Source organism: Salvelinus fontinalis, chromosome 1 (assembly GCF_029448725.1).
Source record: "Salvelinus fontinalis isolate EN_2023a chromosome 1, ASM2944872v1, whole genome shotgun sequence".
Classification (NCBI taxonomy): Eukaryota; Metazoa; Chordata; class Actinopteri; order Salmoniformes; family Salmonidae; genus Salvelinus; species Salvelinus fontinalis.
The window spans coordinates 48,809,211-48,815,210 of NC_074665.1; positions in this window are offsets into that span (position 1 = coordinate 48,809,211).

A 6,000-nucleotide genomic window follows, 5' to 3' on the forward strand; every position below is an offset into this window, starting at 1 on the left:
TGCATTTCTCCAGCCCTATCCCTCAGCTTTTTACTGAAACTGTGGCCCGGAGGTCACTTTGTTAATGTTTCAATTAAGGATTGCTGCTTTAACACATATGGTGCAATAATCTAGTGAGTGAGTTACTTTTGTGCCATTAATATCAAACAAAACTTCTGAAGTCGAGAAAACAATTCTTAGTATTGTAAACAAAAAGAATGATGTTGAAAGCAAAATATAAACTCAAAAGTATTGATAGAAAAACAAAATAATTGCAAGGAAATCATTTCAAAATGCGGAAGAAATTAATTGCAAATGGATGCAAAAAAATAGTTTTCAGTGAAAAATGTTTTATGATAATGCAATTAAATAAAAGGCCTCTTTCCTGAAATTTTCCCTATCTTTGGTTATGGTACTCTCATGTGGGCTATACGTACAGATAGCGCTGTTGGCTAGAGCGCACGTGCCAGTACAAGAGAGGTACACTCGCTATATAATGCACATTGTTTTGTGGGAAAACCATCAGTAGAGTTGAAAATGCGACGGAAACCCATTTAACTTTTTATGTGCACTACGTCATCACGCATAACATTTGCTGGCAAGCAAAGTTAGCTAACTAGCTAGCTACCGAACGTTAGTTGGCTAACGTTAGCTACCCAACGTTGGTGGAAGAATAGATAGTTTGGTAGCTAGCTAATGTTAGCTAGTGTTAGTAAAACGTTTACTGTTGACAGGAGAACAAGAGGAGACAATAGGACGAGGTGGATATTTTATAATAAGGCCGTTTAATTACATGTAAAGATATCTTAGTAAAATCTTGCAGCAAGGCTCTTTCAGTCTGACTCCTAGTGAATCGTCCGGAAAAGAGGCCAGTTTCCAGAATTGTACAGTACTATATAGACAACAAGCAAAGTAGGTAGATCTGCGAGTCCGGCCTTCCGATTGGTCGATCTGGGTCTTGGGTAGTCCTGATCAGGCCTGGTGTCCACGTTCCATTGGTTCCTGAGAGTTCTTTGTCCTGAGGTCCAACCATGGGTTGGGTGTGTCTGTGTGATTGTCATGGGGGAGGGGAATTGTGGGTGCCGTGTATATGTCCAATGTGTCCAGCATATGTCCAAGAGAAAGAGGGGGTGTGTATGTTGTGTCAACTTATAGGTAATGTTGAGAAGTTGTTAAAACAAGTTACCAATATCTAATACAATTTCTTACAAATCCCCCTCTTCACGTCTCACAAGAGACGTGACATAAAAGTATAAAAAGACAAAGCTATGGGATAAAATTTGTCAGAAGACAAATTTTTGATTCCCTCTCTTCACGTCTCACAAGAGACGTGACATAAAAGTATCTTAGTCCTCAAATAGATAGACAGGTCCAGCTTCCCCATCATCAAGCAATGGGAACATTTGGGCCCTTTCCTGATTAGGGTCCATGGCGGCAGTTATAACACGGCTACCAAGCGTGCGCGCACATGGAATGCAACAGCATCCACAAAGTACAAGAATGGCCGCAAAAACAGAAATTGATACTAGGATGGAGGAAACCAGCGTCTTATATTTACCAAAAGCATCCATCCATGAGTCCCACATAGTAGTGTCCACTCCAGAATGCTGTTTCATCTTACCATTAAGGGTACGAAGTCCCTCCAATGCTACAGTTAGACTCCCATCCGTAGCTGTGTTATTGGGAATGAAAGTACAACACTGTTCACCAAACATTGCACAGACCCCCCCGCGTTCTGCCAATAACATATCAACCGCGATTCTATTTTGAAATGCCATCAGGGACGTAGCTGCCAATTGTCCATGGACCGCCTCGAAGCCTTGTTGAGTCCAATTGCCCAGTTTCTGGACATTAAAATGAATGTAGTTAATTCTGTCCACATTTTTATTAACTGTACACCACCAACAAAATGATGATTCAAAACCTGCGGCCACTTGGTCAACCAGTTTATACTTATCTGGTACCCCCCTGGGGACACCAATTGCATCAATGTAAGTTGGGTCCTAAATGAGCAAGGACCAAAAAGGAGACCACTCCAATAACTACCCCTGGAGTGGCCAACCACACATTAGTAAACCAAAAAACGAGAATATGTTAAACCCTCAGGTCCATCCCTCTATGCAACCTGTACCAGGTGGGCTCGTCGCCACCCGGGAACTTCAAACCTTCACAACAGGGAGGACAAACATCACTTTTTATTCATTCAACATCAACTACAGCAAACCAAGGGTCCTCCTCTGTCAGCCCACTCTCCTGCGGAAGCTCGTTTTCGTATCAGCCTCTCCAACTGGAGCATCAAGCAACGGCATCATACTAGAGGCCCCTTACACATCTGTAACAAACTTCTTCAAACAAGGTATGATACAGGCAACACAGAAATGAAAAACAACAACTAGTGTCAGAAATCCAGTAATCATCATTGCAGTGTACTTACCAAAACAACCACCCAGCCAGGGGAACAGTCCACTCTCCTCCACACCTGCAAGACCCTTCATCTCCACTGATAACCTTGCCAACCCACTCAGAGCTTTTGAAATGCTCCCATCCGGACTAGTATTGTTAGGAACAAACATGCAACACTGTTCTACAATCTTTTTACATACACCTCCCTGGTTGGCCAGACTTATGTCCAGTGTTAGTCTATTGTGTCTACTGGTTTGTGAGGCAGCATCCAATTGTTCAGCCATCCCTGTAAGTCCTGTGTGGGTGTGTTTATAATTGATCCAGACCTTTTGTTTTAACATCAACAATAGCTGGGCCAATGATGGGCATCAGATGCCACAGGCCATCATTCCTGGTTAATGTCTGGAATTCGTGGGGGACCCCTATTGGGACCCCCAACAGGTTGGTGTGCATGTTATCTGTACCCTCGGACCAAGGAGCGTCACGTTTCTGCCGTCTCCTGGGTTGGTCCCAAGCCTCTGTGTCCTGTGTAGCTCCCAGAAGTTGATTAGCTATAATAATAGGCAATGGTGGTATCAGACTGGCCAAAACACATGAGCAACGACAATTTCCTTTCAAAAATGGGGTCAACCGCCTGGCAGGTCCACACATCCACCATACATCAGCAACACCTCTAGTTCCTAGTGGTATTAGTGATGCAGGTAGTAGCAGGGAGCCTTCCATAGTCTATACCGCTACCTGTGCCAGGGATACAGCTGTTATATCCCCCATATGCCTTAACTCCCCACGGTACCTTCTGGGGAGGGACCACTGGGAACACAAAACTCAGAGTTTTAGACAGGGTTGAATTTGGCTCGAATTTTTCCAATATGCACATCCAACCTTCCCCATTACTTAGGACAAATGGGTGAGCAGCCAGAATAGGTCTGGCATGTCCACATACGACACAGTCCTTTCTATTAAGTGTTTTGTAGGTCAACCACATATTCTCCCTTTCCTCATAACCAGTTTCAGTCCCCAAATGTTCACTATCTGAGATGTCTTTTATATTTATTATCTGTACCAGATTGGAGAGCTTAGGTGATGGCGTGGGACTTGGTCTTGAAGTGGTGGAGGAGGCCGGCTGAACCCTGGTCCGTTGGAACTGGTGGTGGTTCTGGCAGCACTGCGATGGTATCATCCCCATCGTATCCTGATCAGACAGCTCAGGACTACAAGCAGTCCTGTAAAACCCCACCCTCTCCCAGAGAACACATCATCAGCCAGAGATCAAGCAACACTTTCACTTCTATGAACGAACACAGTGAGGAAAGGTCGGGGGCAGGGAATTCTTCATTAAGGAGTTGATCCCCGAGCTCTATTTAGCAACGGTTCTTCTCCTTAACTCTGTGATCATTCGGCAGTGTCAGTGTGTCTCACCCTCCAAGTGCGATATGCCCCCAGGTCGAGTGATTCACCTTCTCCCTTAATTCACCTGCAATGTATAAACTCTTGGACATACAGGTTTGGTTAGCAAACAGTTCCTCATTTGTTCTTTCTGATTATATATTTAACTTCTATGCCTAATTTTTTTAGCTATAAATGTTTAATTTTAAATAGTTTATTATCCAATAGGCCCCATCCTTTCCTAGTCCACAATGTACCCTCCTTCGTTTGATACCTGGCTCTGGCCAGGTATCAACCTTACCTACTCTCAATAATAACTTAGTACATCATATACTAGGAACGTCCCTTTTATTCCCCGCATATCCAATTCTTCCTTTGGCGTACATTCATATCTATTCTTTTCTAATTCTCTGTCAAGTGACTTATCTACTTTGAAATGTATCTGTGCTGCTTATATATGTTAACCCCTTTCTCTCCTATCTTATTTCACAGCCTACCTTGCTCATTTCCTGGTCCACCCTCCCCACTCTGCTCTCAAACCTTCAAGGTCTCAACAGTGCGGGGTAGACCCATCTGTCTGCCTTTTTCTATGTGTTCCTTTACAATATTAACTAAGTGTCTCACTGTTTTGACTTTATCTGCATGGATTTAAAAATAACAACAGGTCTTATAGTGTCAATCTTTAAAGTCCTAACATAACCTTAATTAACCTATCTCTATCTTCTAATGGCCAATACAAATGCTTACCTTATGGTCAAGAGTTATAAACTCTATTATAATCAATTTACCTCAAAACTAGTATCCCAAATGACACAATCTCATTATTCTCACTACATTTCCCCGCGAGTGATCAAGTCGCTGGAAAATGCAATGGAAACAGAAAACAGGTCAAAATGTTACACCTACATTCGTGTTCCATATCTAGACATACCAAAAGAACCCTTTATCTTCTCATAGTCCCTTGCCTAAATAAAACTCAGAAAGTAAAACTCCTATTCCCATATGAGTGTATTCTTTTAAGATATCTTATCTCTGGGTACACGGAAACCCTTAACCTTAATGTTTACTCCAAAAAACAAAATTATGTCACCAGCATTCAACCAGGCCCCCCCGTCGGCTGGGAGACCATTGGGTGCTGCAATACTGCCATCTTCTGTCCATTCTCTGCACAGCTCTCCACCCACTCTTATTCAACCTTCTCAATTTGAGCAATGTTAGTTCCTTATTTTAACTATTGTTTTCCAAATTTTTAATTTTTTTAATTTTTTCAGTTTTTTAAAAATCTATTATTATCTAGTTAGACTAGAGTGTCCGTGACATACATCCATGGGGATCCGGTTATAGTTATTCTATTAACCATGTGAAAGTGCCCAGGGACACCCCAAATATCAGTAGGAATATCACAAATAAGGGGCCAGATATCCCTAGCCTTGCCCAGGGAGGGAGAAATATCCCTCTAACTGGGCGAGGTTCCTTTATCAGGGGAGGCGGAGTTTGATTCCGCATCACCTGAGTCAGAAATGTCTTCATTTGGAATCGAATTTAAGCTGTTTAAATCAGCTCTGACTTCTGTCAGTGTTCTAGAAGGGATTGGGGCTGGAGTGCAATGTGTGAGGTGGTGCCAAGGTGCGCCTGATTTACCTTTGACCTGGATTGAGTGTGAAGTAACCTCCCTCACTTCGTACTGTCCAGTCCACCTGGGTTCTAGCCACTTTCTCTTGTGGACATTAACCCCACCCAGTCACCAATTTTTACCTTCCGTGTGCCAGATCTCCCTTCTGCTTCCCCGTTGGACCTTATGAATCTGTGTGGAGAGAGCTGCAGAAAGTTCTGTCAATTATCAAACATTACAATTTGTTGTACATCAAGGGCGGGCATATGACCTCCCTTCCTTGGTGGACCAAGCATGACTCCTCCAGCCATTGTCTCATGAGGAGAGAGATGGGTGCCTGCACCTGGAGAGGCTATCATGGCCAGCAATGCCAGGGGCAGGACTTCAACCCAAATCAACTTCAAACCTGCACATACATTTGATTGGCGCGTTCCACGAGACTTATGAGATTGTGGCCTGTACACTAACCCCATCATTAAACAACAATCAGTTGACATTTACACATCCGACCCTATTGGTACATGGAGCGTTTGTCATTAAACAATACACATGAGTTCGGTTTGCAGCCACTTAATGACCTATTTTGCATCCTCCCCTGCTGTTGGTATTGCCTCAACCCA